At 39.6% G+C, this 19,083-nt stretch overlaps 1 protein-coding gene and 1 long non-coding RNA gene across 3 annotated transcripts in view; one reads left to right on the top strand and one right to left on the bottom strand.

The window, feature by feature from the left end:
• LOC128753789 (metal transporter CNNM2-like) overlaps positions 1–19,083 on the bottom strand; it is a 40,341-nt gene that overhangs the window by 15,037 nt on the left and 6,221 nt on the right. The gene's annotated exons all lie outside the window — the stretch shown is intronic.
• Positions 3,304–6,316, top strand: LOC128753791 (uncharacterized). Its single transcript, XR_008413876.1, has 3 exons — positions 3,304–3,822; positions 3,902–3,948; positions 6,106–6,316. It is a non-coding gene; the product is annotated as an uncharacterized LOC128753791 (long non-coding RNA).

Here is a 19,083-nt window from a genome sequence, read left to right as displayed (position 1 = left end):
AATGAGTTGCCATTTGGCAGGACAAATGGCTGAGACTCCATCATACCATCGTGACCCAAACCATTGAAAGCATGGGAACATTTCATGGTCGACCCAGCGAAGACTAAAGTGAGATGCAACATTTGCATCATAACATAACATAACTTTCAAACCACATTTTGTGCAATTAAAATGTAACGTTTCAAACAACACATCATATACCAACTAGTCGACAAGATGTTAAAGTAGACAGTTACTATATTGCACACACTAATCCAGCAATTTACAACTACATCAACAACACACAATGGCAACAACAGCAACAGTAAAATAAGACATATTATGTATACTATCTTCCGGCTTCTACTATTATTTCCACAGCAAAACTATTGATAAATAACTGTCTCTTTCTTCATTTCGCATCAGAGGTTGTCATCATTTAACACATCCATGAAGTAATGATACTATTTCTTCCACTACTACTTCAATTTACTACCAAAACATTTGTTTCTTTTAAAGCCCATTCACCTCTCTCAATGCTGACTAATTACTGGTTCAATAACTAGGGCCAATATCACCACTACCAATGAACAAGATGACTGGGATTGAAAACGGCGGGACATGGAGGTGGAGGCCCTTCCAAGGCCTGGAACTTGGCAGCGAGCCCTGATGAGAGCGTGTCTCTGTGAAGAAGAAGTTGTCTGGGGCCCTATAAAGCCACCACTGCTGCCTGACATCTGGGACTGTCGTGCTGGACTCATGCTGAATGCACGCTGGGTACTCCAGCACACAGGCTCACTGCACACATTGGGGTCAGGGGTCAATTCACTTTCAATTTCATCTATTAAGGAAGTATGTGTTTCCTGGGCCAAGAGTTGAGAGCTGTGTTCATTGAAATGCTTCTGGTTTTTGTTTATCTTGACTTCTAAAAACAAAAATCAACTCAGCTGAGGGGACGGAGCGCCGTGTCTTCAAAACGCTATTTTTAATGGGCTACTCTTGACCGGCATTCATCAAAAGTGGTCCAAAAATGGGCACATGCTTATGGTCAACCAAGGCCTAATGTGCATGCTTGAAAGCTGATAAATGCACCATATAGTGCGAAACAATGAATGGTTCTATAATTTAATGATACTTGTTACATTCCCTGGCTACAGCTTTTTTAAGTACGGCTATTTAACTGATGCATTTTATACAACCATATACAGTAGCAGGGCTTGTGTCAGAAAACGGATGTGAAGACAAGTCATGCCTCCACCCAAACTAAGATTCATCACCCTCCCTGAGAACTTCTACTCCAGCCTTCAGAGACTAAACGGCGCAAACATTCCCAGAGTATTTATGGAATGCAGTTTTGTCATAATTTTCCATAGTGTAATTTCAATCTATTAATAGCCATGTACGGCCCAGAAACTTGGTGTGGGAGTCTTCGGGGGATGGGATGGAGTCAATATCTGTTCTAGACGGTCATCACTGTCCCTGTTACAGTTTTGCCCCCACCACATTTTTCCCAAATATTTGAGCGGTGACATACAGAATGACATTGGAGGGATGGGAAAACGTTGGATCCCTTTTTTCCAATGTCTACCTCCTATTAAAAAGTGCATTATTTTCCAACCAGTTTGACCTATTTTTCCGTCAACATGTGCAACAACGATGGTGCTATTAATATGGCAAATGTTTTTTTTTCAATGCAACAGGAAGCATGTCTGATAAAAATAGATCATCTCCTAATAAGAACTGCAAAAGTGGGCTGTTTTGAGAAGCACAAGAGCAGTTTGGCTGGAGACTGCTGTGACTTAAAACACATTGAGATAAAAGTTGCCTCTTGTCCACAGTATTTATTACCTTGGCTTTCATGTAACATTACAACTGCATGAAAGTTTGTGAGTCCCAGAGGCAGAAACCATGAGAGACCCAAGCTCATGGCCAAGACAAAGGTTCTTCACAGAGGGTTAAAAAAAAAGCTAATATAAACATATTTGTGGGATTATCATCATTCCCGCTTCATGATTGAGGGTCATAGACTAGAGACCCAAGCCTGAATTCAACAATCTAACACCAAAAATCATTTCTCATAAGAAATGTGATTGTTATTTACAATGATTTACAAAATTGAAAAATCTGTCCACCTTTTTGTAGCTACACACAGCGTCCGTTCTGGACGCAGAGATGGAAAATACCAAAACAAAGATGGCAGGGATCCTACCAGCTCCGCAAAAGGCTAAACTATAGCATCATTTCTGGTTTTACTGGATGCCAGGAAACACTGAGCTGGACAACGTGAACAGTGTGCAAGCCTTGCAAAATGAAGACCAAGCCCTTCTGCAACACAACAAAGGTTTACCAAAAGCCAAAAGGAACGGTCGCCAGTTAAGGCAATTTTCTCAGGATTTAAAAAGTAGCGTTTTTGTGTTTTTAATAAAGAGGCACTTTCATTGTTGTTACATCAGCAGTATGTGATATTGCTTTATTGTAACAGTTGCCACAATTCCATATGAGCACAGATACATGTTGAAGTTGTTTTTTTACTTTTATGTCTCTGTCATTTTGTCTTGCTAAGCAGATTATGTTTGATCAGAATGCTTTTTAATTAAAAAAACTGATTTGGAATCGAATCATGGCTCGGTGAGATGTTAAAAGATTTCCCTATTATTAAACAAACCCAAGTCAACAGATAAATCCATAAGGAAAATGCATTTATTCTGAAAGAAATGTCTTGATAACCACAGAACTGGAACCCCAGAATTCAAAAATCCGAACACTCATTGTGATATTAGTGGCCACTGTCTCCATGTAAACAGACCTGCCCTGTAGCCGTAGCATTTGCTGCGATAGCTCAGATCTACAAGAAAGGCAAATATAAGAGCTCCAGCACCACAGCAGGAAGTCAAAGTTCTTAACGGTCACGCCAAATACTGCCTCAGGACTCACTGACAATGAAACACTTGATAATCTCTCAAACTGCTGTTGCAGAATAACTAAACAGTTTCATTAATTTCTGGTCTATTCATATGATGATATGCAGCATGTGATATTACAAACCAAGAGTAACGTCCCTCATCTTTACTGCAGCTGAACATCCAGGCCACAGGCCGATCCCGCCACAGCTCCTTGTTTATGTCATGGAAATGAAGTCAAGAGTTCATGGCCACTCACATCAACATCAGCTGTGCTTCCAGATTCCAATGATAGCATGGACTTAGAAATGATCTTGTCGAGAAACGGCAACATCAAAGGCAACGTGAAATCCTTTTATTCGATCCTATTTATTTTCAAGGAGCATCAAACTGAATAAATAAAGTCAACAGACATATAGGACACATTAAATTATTATTGCAGAAGTAGATTAGGTGATTAAAAAAATTCTAGGGCAACAAGATACAGCAGAGTTGCTGAATGACATTCACTTAAATTGTCATACCAGCCACAAAAAATAAAGCATCCAACATTAACTTAAAAAAAATCACCTAAAAACGAAGTTGAAATACTGACTTAGTTGATTTTATTCATTTGGACAGACCTCGGAGCAAGCTAAAGCATTTTTATTGATCTTCTAAGAAGCAGAAGGTTGAATATCATCTACAATATTGCTGCAACTGCAAATTCTGCTTGGCACGGCTAAGTTCTCTTGCCGTAACTGAGGAGCTTCTTACTGCCAGAGCAGCAAATCTATCCGCCAAATCCCTCCGATGTGTCTGACACTGTGAGCACCAGATGTGGATCTCAACCCTTCAACATCTGGCTTGACAACATCTTACCATCTCACCCGGTAAAGGTGGAGAGGGCCTGCATCTCATCCAACATCCCTTTACATTGGGGTCCCACAAGTCTCAGTGCTAGGTCCTCTACACTTTTTAAAAAGTTCCAACTGTGCTCGGGTCTTCTTTGACTCACATGTCTTTCCTTTACACATCTGCAGGGTTGATGGTTGCAGAACGAATGATGGACATCTAAAGACTCTTCCAGGTAAGGGCAGTGCCAAAATAGACCTCAGTTAACCCAGACAATTTGCTGTTCAACCCTCACGCAAAGCAAAATATCTGGGTGTCTGGGTAACTTCTCAAATGACAGTTAATGGTACGGCAACAACTATGCCCTATTTACATCTAGGAGTTAGCAAGTTAGCAAATAAAATACAGGAATGAATGAAAAAAGACGTCATACCTCAGGTAAGTAACTTGCTACATGAGCTCTGATGCAATATAACGTCAAGTTCATTTTTGTTTGTTTATAACAGCCATGTCAAACTAGCAACAAGCAATAAATTCAATAAATGTACACTGTATAACCTTGTGTTCCTCTTGTACACCATGTGAACTTAAATTGTATTCTTAGCAAATATACATTAAAAAAGTAAAATTCATTTAATTCAATTTAAACATAACAGTATGTAGTTTGCCATCTATTTTACAATATTTTCATAAGAAAGCTGAGCTTGTTTTGTTGTTACTCTGTAACATAGATATAGAGAAGCTCAACTGAGTGGTCATAATGAAATATCTAGTTATTGCTTTGACGCGTCGGAGCACTTTGATTAGCACAAAACTCTGCTGCTACTGGCCACAGATGAACGCTCACTCACACAGGCACAAAGTGAGAGCAGCTACACACGCACACGTTCGCACACACACACACATCCACTGCTGGAAGGACATTGTTATTCAATGAGAGAAGCAGCTTGCTGTCGTAGCTGGTTGCGTTTGTTGTTGAAAAGTCCCCCGGGTGGAGATTCCTTGAGCCTCAGTCATAAGGAGAGGCATCAATGGGAAACCAGTGGGGATAGATGAATGGGCCTGTGGTCAGGTGCTGCTTTGTTATGAGTGCTACAGCTGCTGAATGGTGAACCCCACACAAGAAATATGACTCATAAATCAGGCACTTTGGAAACATTTTTCCTTTGAATCATCTTATTAGGATGCAAGGTGAAAACACATCTCAATTTAGATTTAGCATTTTTAATTTCCTTGAAATTCATACTTTCACCCATTTCATACTTTCATTCATGATGGCAACATATAAAGTCAATATTGAAAAATGTAAATCCTCGCTTCAAATCTTTTAAAATCTGAACAAAAGCATTGACGGATTAAATGGGCCTTACAGGTATGTTGGAAAACAAATGTGTTTACTTGGCACCAGTTTCAGGATGAATATGCAACCGTGTCCAAAATCCACGATGAAAGAATCCACGAGAGAGAGAAGAGCTATTATTGAGCGCAGAAAATACTTACATAAATCCACATCTGACAGACAAAACATGCATTTTGTAGTGACTATAATAACCATGTTCAAGGAGTGCTGCGCAGAGCAAGGTAGCACTCATATTTCTATTCAGTTCAAATAGCAAAAGCAATGATGGGTAAGATCAGCTGAGTAGCAGTAAATAAAATGGTAAATGTGAAGTTCTGCTGTATGTTTTAATACAGTAAATCATTGACACAAATCTGGCTTATGATTATTGAACAAGCCGAAGAATGACATTATACTGGTCTCTTTACTGTAGAAGTGAGCCATCCACCAGCAGCCTGGAGTAGACAGCTGTATTTTGAGGGGCTAAGATCTAAAAAAAAAATCATAAAAGTGAATAATACAGTTTACTAAAGTGTTCTCCAGCTTTCAAACACAGCAAACAGCCAGGCTAGAATGCGTGATGCATGACAAGAAATCTGAGTTTCAGACGGCAACAATATCCCGCTGAGAGAAGACTTGGAATTATTTTTAAATATATAGTATCAGAACGTTTCATGCAACCTGTGATTATCTGTTGATTTGAATACTTTATGAGAATTACAATGTAAATACAGATGTCAAGTTTTAGACATGCTCCCCTCTGGCCCCCTCTTGAATAGAAAGGTTTACTTCCGATAAATCATGAAGATATAAACACACCACAGAAGAGACTAAAAACAAGAACATTATGAACACTGTTTAAATATAAGCAGATGATAAATGACTAGACCACGAAAAGAAAGCCAATTGTTAAGAATGTTTTTAAAAGGGACTCAAACGTTGGCAGAAACTACCCATCTCATCTCTGGTAAAAGCTGGGCCCATGTCACAATTCTGCTGCTTCACATTTCTGCCGTGGAGCCGCCACCTGAAGAATCTTTCTTTCATTCACAGGAGTGGTTTCTCTAAAAGCCAGGCTGCTTAATGGACTGGCTAACATTAATGAGAGCGGGAAGTTGCAAGGAAGTAGAGTCGCAGCTCTCTGAGGGGCGTCAGTGCAGTTGAGAGTCTGCTTCTGCCATGCGTTGGACAGAATTATCCTGTTTCATATTTCAGTGCTCTGAAGGAATCTTTTGGCCTGAAAGTCAGGATCTGAAACCGACTACAAATGCCCACGGTTCTCAAACATAAACAAATGGCAAGCGATGATAGCAACCTGTCAAAACAGCGGAGAAAAACTCGCCCAGAAAAGACTATGTGCCTCTGGATATACATTATATGTTTTGTACTGTCGACCCTTCTTAAGAGCCTACAACATCCACTTCAATTTCATCTTGAGATTTTTTACATTTACATACAGTTCAGTGCTTTGGAGCCATCTGTGTCTGATTCTTCACCATCAGACAATTCATCCTGTGTCACTTCTGCAGCAACTTGGTTATAATAAAAATAATTCCTTCACTAACATGAACCTGCTCTTCTCGCCTACTCTAAAAAAACGTGAACAAATTGTTGTGGCTGGTGTTTGTTTAGGTTTAATACCTCTCTGCTCCTTTCCGATCCCACAGATCAAGTTTAGATGGAAGAGTTGTATGTTTGATGTGGGATTGAAATAGACTTCTACTACTACTACATTCAGAAATGTCACAAGATGGCGACTGCGTGTGACCCATTTACCACTATGTCTGCACGCCTGAATCACGATGTAATTTATTTGTACACACAGAATGAAAACCTAGTACTGAATTTTGTGAATCGATGAAGGTAGGCGGAGCAAAAAAGTTGGATCAGCACATAAGTGTTGTCGTACCACAGCATTGAATGGGAGGTGACCTGGAAAGGTGTCCCGAGTTCAGGGAGGCTGATCTTGAATTGGGGAGAGGAGGGCGGAGGACAAACTCTTTCTAATCTGAAGTGGACTATTATGGATAATACAGCAATGTGGAATAGCACCTTTGTAGCCTTTAGGAGCCAAGCAGGTCCCCATCCAGACAGAGCTACTTAAACATTGATCATAGTGTCTTCAACACAGTCAACAACATTGAACAAGAGCAGCAACAGGTTATTTATAGTGAAGACCGATGATCTCATGAACACGTACATGAGCACTTGCTTTAACAATCCAGTTAGTTAAATCCTCACAACAAATTGTTTTATGAGTATGTTGTTTAAGATGCCGACTTATGTATCTTGTTTTCAGAAACACATGTATAAAGGCTAACAAACAAACCATCAAAAAACAATTACAGGGGGCTAGTAATGAACCAGGACTATATAGTAATTCCAACTGTAGGGTCAGCTGTGGCCAAGTGTTTGGATCACTGGGGTCAGCTGCAGCAGCCCCTTGTGGAACTCTACTAGCAGTGCCCCCCCTGCTGTTAGCTGGGTGACACGTAAGTGGGGAAAAGGCAGACCCGTCCAGCTAAGCCTGAAATACATCCACAGCATTCATCTAGTGAAACAGCTCCACGACAAATACACGCTTCTTTAACAGGGCTCCCTAAATCGCTCACAAGGAGTCTGAACACTATTTGTTATTTTTAATGGCTCCAATATGTCAATAAATGTACCACTGTAAAAGACATGACAACTCTCACCTGATACTCTCATATTAGATTGTCTCCAAATAAATGTCAGAGTCTGGAGCCAAAAAAAGATATTTGTGGTTTTAGACGTTAAAACAAGAAAAGAGGAGTGTTTCTGATTATTATTCTGTTATGAGTCGGACGATTTAGCATTAGACGCATCACTTGTATGTGAAGTCTACGATGTCACAGGAATCGCATTAAAAAGTTTTGGTAAAAAAAAAACATTACTGATCCTTGCATGACCATATATGTACTGGACAAACCCATTTTACAAGTCAAGTGACTCAGAGAGATACTATTATATATATCCACTGGTGAGAGTGTGGGGTCGTCTGTCTAGATGTGGCCCATGATGCACTGGTGGCCTGTCCAGGACAGGGTTCTCCCCAGTTTTTTAGCAGCAGAGGGGCTCCATACATTGGGATTTTCCTACCATAGGAGGTGAAACACCAGATCAAATCTTGCCAATATGAATTGAAGTGTGACTCGCAAGGTGTCAAGGTGGACTCTGCTTTTTAAGGTAGACTGTTAAGGAGATGCCCTCCGTCTGCACCTTCAACCCACTCCAACTCTTACTAATCATCCCCCATTTCAGAGACTGAGCAGAGTGTCCACTTCCTCACCCTATGTAGCTGGGATAACCTACGACCCCAACCAAAGAATAAGTGGTTTCACGGCTATCTTTAACCCATTTCAACTGTGTAGCTACTTTTAACCTAGTGTTTTCAGTGTCCTCCTATCATGTGTGACTCCATGTGTAAGTATGATCAAAAATACTATGTGCTCTCTCCTTTAACAGTGTGAAGCATATTCATCTTCAAGCGTTCATGAATAACTAAGTGGGCAGCATGGTGCTGGGGAGGTTAGTATGAAAGCCTCGCAGCAACACGATCCTCAGTGTAAGGCAACACAGGGTTTGCGCACACTGTCCAAAAAAACATGTTCAGTCTAGACAGGCAAAACTAAACGGCTGCATGTGTAATTTTGTGTCTGTGTACGTCCAAAAAGTCCAAAATATAGACAACCCATGAAAAACTGACAAACCAAATCCAGGACAGCCTCTAGCAACCTGGAAGCCAAACTCAGGAAATCAGATGACAATGTTGCTGCTTTGAAAGGCAGCAAAGGAATGTGAGCTGTTATAATGAGCAGGATGAACATTTATCACACAAAGAGTGTGAAGACAAAAGTCAGAGGTGTCAAGAGATTTTTGAATTTTTCTGAGGCAAAGTGACAGCTAAAGAAAAACTGTTTAAATCAGCACCAATGAAACACGTTATTTACTAGCGCACCCTAATTACCAAGCAATACAGACACAGATAAAGCAAAATTTGGAGCAATCCCATCCTTCACTAGCAGATGACAACAGACTGGACCAAAACTAAATGAGAGCATTTTACTCTAGAACAAACAACACAATGAAAACCTGGAAGGAGATTCCTATGAAATGTGACTGCAAACCCTTGAATGGACACTTCAAGTCCTTCATGTTCAAACCACAAATGATAGACACTTGTAAGTCAGGGAATGGAAGAAATGAATATTTTTAAAAATCTCACTTACAGCGGAGACATTTTATGGTACCAAAAAATGGGCTCTCACCTTGAAGGCCACAGTGTGATTGACAGTTATGGTTGGTGCATTGAATCAGCCACTTCAAAAAGTCTCCAAAGTCTACAAATATTTCCAAAAAGAAAATAGATTTAAGTGGAAATACATATGAAAACTAGTGGGATAGTAGGACGGGCCACAACAATAATGAGGAGATACTTAAATGCCCACTTCAAGACCCACAAAATCAATAAAGGTGATGTATATTCATTTAAAATCCTGACTTAGGCTCGCAAGAAATAGCTATAAGGAGCTGTTGACTGGGCCAACGATAGATGTAGAAAAAAAACTTAAAGGATCGGGATTCGACTAAATAAAATAAATGGAATATTTGCCACAATGAATGAATGAATTTGGTATATTACTGAATCAAATGATGGACCCACACATACATTTAGACAACAAAATAGTGTTTATTTTGTATCGGTTTGACAGTAGCACAATAAATCACGATGGTGGCTATATTCAAGTTTTTATATCACCATATTTAAACTAAAGTTCTTTTAATGTCTTGAAAATATTTGTATAAGAATTTCAATGTTATAAGAATTTCAAGTCCATTCAGAGTAGTGGAAACCCTGGCCATTGTGTAGTGAAAAACATGATTTTGTTTGCTGTTGTTCAGGGATTCCTCCATGTTTGTTGTTGTTGTTATCATCCTAGCTGCCACGTGTCTTGTGCATCAGTGGGATCAGTGGACCAGGAACTCCTGCACTTACAAAGGTTCCCTGTTGTCTGGAGAGCAAACTGTTCAATTAAATAAAATATTTTTTAGTTGTAAGTCAAGTCCAGCCAAATCATTTTTAGACATTCAGCAGATTTGTGGAACCATTTCTTTTTCAACCTTGATCAATTAGAACATACTAAGACAATAGTTTCTGGATAAGACATTAACTGACCTTTGTGTGGTCTTTTGTGCAACTGAACAACAATCGCTCCCAGACTTCTGTCGGATTTTCAAGAAAATGAAGGCTCCATCAGCTGATTGCAAAGAGTGCTGGTGTCTCTCGGGCCTGTGAAGGGCCCGTCTGAGCCTTTTCCTCTTCCCCGTGAATAGAGGGACGGACAGTGTGCCTGGTGTTATCAATGAAGCAAGCCTCTTGGCACTCTGAAGTCCAGCTTGGAAGGAATCCACAGCATGGCACTAGGCCTGGAGGTTTGTGTCGTTTGTAATTTATAACACTGAGAGAAACGGGCAAGAGGACAATATGGAGAGAAGAGGGAGAGAGGGAATGTGGGAGGAGGGGGGGATGGGACTTGCTGCACAAGCAAGTGGCTCACAGACCTGTACCAAAGTTACTGGACTTCTTCAGGGCAGGAGTGGAGTTAAAAGTTACAATACAGCCAAGTCACTCTACAACTAGGAGCGGTTGTGTTAGATTTCAAGTTGTGATGCCCTTTTTAGTCTCCATAAATATGACTGATGATTACATGAAATATAAGCTTCGGTAAGTGAGTCATTTTAAATATCCATCTTCACCTCACACAGTGGTCTGGCAGCACATTTACACACTAGACTCTGGGGTGGTCGGGATACTGGAAACATTTCGACAAAATTCGTCAAAATTCCGACTGATACATGACATGAGGAGTGCCGTGAGGAAGATTAAATAAATGGTGAGGAAGAGAACAACTCAGAGTGGCCTCTGTTTTGGGAAACAGGTTGTGATTGTGTAATAACAGATGTCCTTGGCTGCGCATGGCAACAGATCCTGGCAACATGTGCTGGCGCCAAACCCAGCTTTGTTACGGTGTTTATCACTCTGAATGCACCATTACGTGTTGGCCATATGATTGATGACACTCATCCACAATATTCATGTCAGGTTGTTTGCGGTCAAATGTATTGTTGACAAGACTGGTAAATATGGCTATGTCATATGGCTAGTCATTTGACAATTCTTCTCCATCGAAGAAAAGAAAACCAAATTGCAATTGGCAACATCTGCACCAAATTCGAGAGCTACCAAGAGGCTAACCAAGCGAAAGCTAACCTGAGCGGGCTACAGACAAAACCAAAGCGAATGGAGTTTTATTGTTGTGGATGAGTGGTCGGGTTCTGTTGTCGAAGACCGGAACTTTCAGCAGCATACAGCGCACCTGGACCCCGATACTCATTCCGTCGATGACAAGAGAAGCGGTCTGTCAGGTTAAAAGGGAACATTCCGCTATTTAACCGTTTAAAGTTTGCAATGTAGGTTCGACCTATTCATTGTTCATTGAAACGTGAAAAAAAAATTATTTACTTTACATTAAACAATTGTATTGAATGTTATTAATAAAGTTTTGTTCAGTATTTTTGTTATTTAAACGGTTTGTAAAGTTAATGGATGTATGTAGACTCAGTTGTGAACAAAAAGCAAAAACAATCCACAATCAATATCAGCCAAAAAAAAATGCACATGAACACATAACTGCCTTAAATATTCAAGAAATGTTCTTCGAGAATCAATCTCGTTGTCAATAACACAGTAAGAGGTTGAGGTTACTTTGTATAAATGTCACAGCCGATCACTATCTTATATTTATTTTCAATCACACCAGCCAACAATTTTTAGCATCTAAAATGATATTATCAACATGCTTTTGACAATATTGGAATTTCACAATTCATATTTATCTTCATATACAGTAAAAGAGTAGCTGCTAATATGGACAAACAGAGAGTAAAAGAAACCAAACAGCCTGCACAACATACTCACATGATGAAGCGTGACCTCACACAATAACAACAAGACCAAACTATGTGCAAGAAACATGGCTTCGGGCTCCATGAGTCACTCTATGATTCTGTGCCAAGACGTGGGTCAACGTTGGTAACATGAAGTAAATCACTTCAACAACAAACTTCTTGAAAATGTCTCAAAAATGATATTATTCAAATTATTTTTGGACACATGCCAAACATACCTGAACCGTAGTTCATATATTAATGATCTTAAATGTGTACATTTATGTATGCATGAGGACATGAGTTCAGCTTTTGTAAAAAAAATATTATTATTATAATAAAATATTGTAAAAAGGAAAAGTCACTTCATGACAAAAACGTAATAAAAAAAAGTAACTAAGAATGTAGTCAGAATATCGTGAAATATAAACTATATCCAGATATATATCCATATCACCCATCCCTAGTTATTTCTCAGTCGTATGCTAGTCGACATCTATTTTCATAATTATCTAGCAACTCTGACGACGCAACAAAACATGTTTTTATGCGACTCCATTCATCACAAGGATTGTTATGAGGTGGTGTGAGGTAATGCCACTGAGAGTTCATGCCAGGATTTAGATAAAAGACCACAGCAGTCAACTTTCCTCCAACTCACATGCATCATACAAGACCTGTTGTCACACCTATCGCAACAGACATATCCCTTAACCCACAAAAATGTTTTGTTCGCGCTGCGCAGGAGGAAATCAGAGATAAAGAGGTTTTGGTGGAAAGTCTTCCTGTGAAAGTTATATAATTCTCTTCACAACAAGAGCCTTTTAGACATAAACACATTCTGTGTTGTGGTTATTGGGTTCTCACTAGCCTGCCAAGTGGGGCGAATTAGGAGAGGGAAGCATGTTGCAACTCTTCCAAATATAGAAAGTAGCAAGTTAAACGCTTGTTTGGACGGAAGACTGTTTCCCTGTCACTTCTGCAATGTTCGTCTTCCGGGGACGACGGGTGGTTTGGGAAATGTGTCATGGAGAAATGTCATAAAGCCAGATCAGACTGGCTTTGAGGGGGCTCTGCACCTTGATTCTTACTCCTCCACCATTGGACTAATCAGGTCTTAAGTTCTACTCCTAGTTGTACCAGAATCTGAAGAATGTAGGCCAAATGAATGGCAAACAGCTTCACACAACAATCGCGGGTCCAAACATCTGATTTGACCAGAGGCCCTCATGTTACTCTGTTCGCCTCGCATTACACTTCAGTTGGACCTGGTTCGGATGAATCAAGCCAAATGTCGCTAAAAACAATGTATGTTTTATTTTCTGGAGGTCATAATTCATATTTAAATGAGGAGGAAGTTACTTCAGAGCATAAACGTAGACTTAACTGGACTGGAACGATTAGTTGATGTCATCGATAACAAAAATTTGTCAACGTCAAATCTGTGCGTCGATGCACCGTGTTGCTGTTGGTGTAAACACACACAGGCCGCAGGATGGGCATCGATGACTGGCTGATATTCAGAATCAGTGAGAAAATATCACATTCTCTGGAATCATTCAGATACGTTCATTTCTGTTCCTTCCTGACTGAGGTCTGACTCCAACTCGCTGTCATGGCCCCAGGCTCCGCGTTACCACCTCCGACTGACCGCCTCAGCCACAGGAGTTCAAGCGGGTCGTAGTGTTCAGAAGTGTGGCTTTGTTTTGTTTGCGAAGATAAACCGTCTCAAGGATGAGCAAACCCCTTCGACATCATGGTAGAATGGTGAAAGAGTGTTCCGAGGATGTAGTGAAGTGTCCTCAGTGTCTCTCCTCCTAATAATAACCAGAACTGAACTAGGGAGCTCCACTGAACACATCGTTTTAGATTATTATTCAAATAAGATCTTTTTATGTGGGTGTTGATCAGATATTTTATATGGGATACATATGCGTATAGTGATGATTTTAAATTCTTCTCAAGGACCAATAAAGACTGGAGCTGTCTGTCAACTGTTTTATGTTTCATGCTTCACAGGGTTAATACATGTTCCAGGATTATGTGTCATTATTTTAATATACTTCTTTAACAATGTATGGTGTCTGAGTATCACAGTGAGATGATTTAAGCGACTTTAAGTGAAACAGAAATTTAAAATAGATAAGTTGACAACGAAAATAATCATTAGTTGCAGCCCTAGACTTAACCAATTTTTAAGTTTTTGTACGTCAAACAGAATAAGCTGATATACTTATCAATGGCTCATAAGTCACTTCGCTGATGCCTCAATTTGTATTGATCTTACTGCTAAACTTACAGTGCTGAAACCCTTCCTCTAAAGTAAAGAGAAAATGTTATGCCATTTTTAACATGTAAACTACTAAAATCAACGAAAATTAAACTTGTCTCAGTATAAATTGAATAACTAGAAATGTGGGACATTTTTGGAACCATATCGACAACACACCAGCCTCACACATCCGCTCGACGCTTCAGAACGGTGTTATTGACATCTCCTCTGTCCATATGCCACTGAGCTGCTGGCCTGCACAGGCACACGCATCTATACGCCGTCCCAGAGGAGTGATAGCTGACAAGCTTGGGAAATCAATTTCTGGCTCCCATAGATATACAGGAACATTGATTCGAAGCTTGAAGTGCACTTTGGCAAGTTTTGACATTCGCTCCAGAAAAGGTGGATCTTCAAGTCATTTCACAAGCTCAGTTCATCACACTACTTCCATTGACCTCACAACCATGGAGGGGTTTTGTTTTCACCTCGGGTCCACCCAATAGAGTGGAGAGAGGTGAGCAGGAAAATGAAGAAAATCCATTTTCATTGCTTTTGTTCTCAGGATCATAGGGGCATTTCACAGTAAAATTGAATCCATAATAAACTGTGCACAGGACTGATACAGAGGCAGCAAGCATTACATTTGTTCCATCACTCACCCTGGTAAGTGTCTTTATGGCCCGCCGCCAATCTACTGCTGAGTCAGCAGGCTGTCACACTAACACCCTTTGGTAGAAATATATGTTCTTAAATTTTTTTTACGTTGTAAAAACATATTTTTCTATCTTGAAAAGCTAAGCTTTTTCATAGGATGGCTCATTTTCAATGGATGACAATTAGTACGCAATGAACCAGACCCAATGAAAAGTTGTTTTTTTTTGTTTTTGTTTCATCCATTTTTTTATATTGCTGTAGTCAGCATATTCTAGTGGTTCACAAGAGGCAGAACCAAGGGGTGAAATCACCGTTAGACTCATAGACTACAGCAACATAAACCAGAACAAAACAAACTTGTCTTTATACTAACTATATACACTTTATTGGCTGTTTTATATTGTGTATAACACAGTTGTAATTTAGCTCAGCAATTATTTTTTTTATTTACAAACAATAACAGGTGTCAGATTTTTGGTATACTCCAGCAGTTGCATCACAATATTACAGATCAATAACATGGGTCACACTTTAAATTAGGAAACATTTATTACCCTAAATAAACTACTTATTCATAAGTATATTTGCAGCATATTAGCCAATAATTAATAATTACAAAGTGTTGATTAATGTCTTGTAAAGACTGACAAGAGTTTACCCCGGAATAGTCGCTGAAAGTTCACACCATAATTACCAAGTAATAACCATAAATAAGCAAGTCATTAGTAAATTATTTATTATTATTGAATGTGTATTCCACAAACTAACCATAATATTCAGTTCTCTATTATTGACCAAGGTAGGCTAAAAAAACACACTTAATGGTTATTATTTTACAGTGCAGATGATGCGTCACCTTGTGCACTTGAGTTTTCAAATGATAAAATATGAGCATTCAAGCCTCCCAAGTTTCCCTGAGCTTTTGTGAACTCTTCTCACTGTACAATGTACCATGTGCAAACATAAATTCAATGCTCCAATGAATGAGGAGTCATTGAACCTCCGGCAGGCTTCATTCTTGTTCAGACATGGAAAAGCAGAGGCAGAGAAATTGAAGTGATATAGAACCGAACAACAAAGTTGCAAGGAGCGTGAGAGCGTTGAATCTGAATTAAGCATAGATTGGCCTATATTGTTCGAATCAGGGAACTGGTTCAGGCGTCTTTACGGCAAGCGCAGAGGAGATCAGCTCTGTAGCACTGTGTGATGCCATTTGATTCAAACGTATGGCAATCGACACAACATGAATGTCTACTCACTGGGGACTTACGTAGTTTAAGAGTCATGGTCAGTGACAGGAACTTTTAAATAAGAATTTAACTTGTTCCTATGGCTAGAAAAGTTCAACTGAAACACAATGTACACCCACAGAGTCAGGAAAATTGATACTGCAGTTTGTAATATTGATCTTGTTCTAGTTAACCCAGACTTGCTGGCCACAGATAAGGAATGAACATAGTTAGGAATATAGACAAAGCTTTTGATTCAACACCTGATTTGCAACTTTAACTTGGCCTTTAAGACCCTTAGACAGAGCAAATTCTATACTAAACAAAAGCACTCTTAGCCTACATGGACAGCAGAGTGAAGGCTAAAGGGATCGCCTGAATTACTTCCGAGAACAGAAACGTCCACCCCCACTGGTCGTATAGAAAACATCTCCAGGGCCTTACACAACCTTCACCATAGACACTGAGCCCACATCAAACCCAAATTTACAAATAACAACAGATGCAATCAGGTGCTTCACAGAGGAGTCGTGGGACTGACTGGATTTGTATATACACAGGGATATATTATTATCGTTGCAGGTAAGAATCACACACATCCATTGATATTATTAACAAAAATCTACTTAGCAAATACCAGGAGCCTTCCCCCAACAATCCGACAAAACACATTCAGTTTGAGAAGAGGAGCCGCCTCCACATCGGCACTTGTTTTCTTCAACAACCTGGAAACACTCCAGGCTGATTTCATCATATCTATTTTTATGAAGATTGTTGTTTGTGAATATCAACGTCGATTTATTAAAGATGAGCTTTTGTTTCTTTGCTTCTGCAGGAGTGGCGACAGGAACATTTCAACTGGAGTTGGAAGGCCCAAACTGTTTCTATGAACTATTGTGAATGAAGTGAAGTCAAGTTAAGTTAAATGTAACAATAAATAAATATATTGCATTACAGACCCTTCCTGTCTAACTGTTCCATTACTCTTCAAACAATGACACATTACCGCCAGTTGAATAACACATATGAGAAAAGGTTAAATTTGATGGTTCTAGACCAAAGATTTGTTTACTTACTCCACTCGCTAAACCAGGGCTTTTCAATCAATTTCTATTGCCCCCCCAGGAAGAAGTAAACATTTCGCGCCCATCAACTCTCCGCCTCCTCTGTAAATAGTAGTATTTGTCTATAAAATAATAATAAGTAACCTCTGCATTGTATCCCAGTTAACATTAAAGAGAAGAAAAAATGAAGTAATACAAATGAACTTAGACTAAAGAATAACATTACATTATTATAACATTACACTTACAAAGGCACAGCAAAAAACTCTGAGACTCTGTTTTGCACTATTGCGCCTGAACACAATTGGAAAAACCTTGCCCTTTTTTTAAAATTTCCCAAATTAGGTTCCCAGGTTGCCCAGCATACATGTGTGTTCTGATTCCAGAAACAAACAGGATTTATCAAACTAACATGGAGCCAAGTAACAAAAATCAACATACAAGCATCAAGAAAGAGATTTTTGCGTTGGGATTTCCTTCCTCCTGCTGTGACCAGTCTCCATGTACCATCCAGGGTTCGAGTTAAGCGAGTAACCTGCCCTCCCCTGAGGCCAAGATCTACGCGTGTTGGCTGAGAATTCCAGTGCATAACCGGATCTGAGCCCCATGCACCATTACTGGTTGTGTTGCCTTCACTTTCTGGAATATCACACATAAGGTCAGAGGGGCGGCTGGATTCCTGGGTCTGACTCAGCGACTTGAGTTGTTCCCAAATAGCACAAACTCATTAGCTGGTACAACTGGAGTTTGACAAGCACCCACTGGATAATCTGTGCAATCAGAGGCACACAGCAATTAGGCAAGAGGTCAAACATTTCCAGAAAGAAAGGTTGGAAAGTCTGAATCTGTCCGACCAGGGGCCATTTTAACATTAAACAACAGGTACAGGATGCTTTCTGAAACCAGCTCCTATAGTGAGACGTATGAAGTGCTACACACAGGGACATGATCGGACACTAACTTTGATCAAACAAGTTTGTCAAACCATCACAACTTTACGCAGTAAAGACCAGTCAGTCCAGAGAATTTGACAGTGTCCCTGAAAAACCATCACACACAAGGACTGCCGCTTCACTAATAGCACTTTCATCGACCGCATCATGAGGCTCACTGAGCAAGTATCCTGATAACAGAGTGTGCAGTGTCTTCAGTATGCATCTACTAAATACACAGAAGTACAAAGTAACAAAACATTGAGGCAAAAAGTGTGTCCAAACTAGTGTTTTCATTCCATTTACATGCGTTTCCATACGTTTTAGAAAAGGGGCCTGATTTTTTTTTTAAACATTAGCATTGTTCATTATAGCCATGAGGTTCATCTATTATTTACAGCAATAGTTCTCAGTGAATATCCTCTATATTCACGCCAAATTGGGACGGTGACGGAAACCAAATTGAAAAAGAATTCATAAAACTATAATGACATGAATTAATCGTAAGACGCACATGGCAGAGTTAGCATGAGAAATGTGACTTAATTCCTCCAGATAGAGAATTGGAAGAAAACTGTCTTCCACCCAACAAGTCCAAAACTGAGGTATTTCCAGCTCAGATTCTTTAATATTCTGGATGAGTTTAAAATACACTATACACTTGAAGTATGCCTAGTTGCCTTATAAAATCCTTATTGCACATAAATACAGAGATCACCTTTCTTTTCTGGTTTTTCAGATTCAATTTTAAACTTAAAATGAATATACTAAACAACACCATAAGCGATGCAAAGGCCAATATTTAAAGGAAGTGCAGGTCCAACACAAGGACCCCAAGCTGCTGAATTAGAACATGAAATAGTCTTTCTTTTATTGGAGCCAACCTCAGGCGACTGTGCAGCTCCACA

Source organism: Synchiropus splendidus, chromosome 2, assembly GCF_027744825.2.
Source record: "Synchiropus splendidus isolate RoL2022-P1 chromosome 2, RoL_Sspl_1.0, whole genome shotgun sequence".
Classification (NCBI taxonomy): domain Eukaryota; kingdom Metazoa; phylum Chordata; class Actinopteri; order Syngnathiformes; family Callionymidae; genus Synchiropus; species Synchiropus splendidus.
This window is presented reverse-complemented; position numbering and strand designations above follow the sequence as displayed.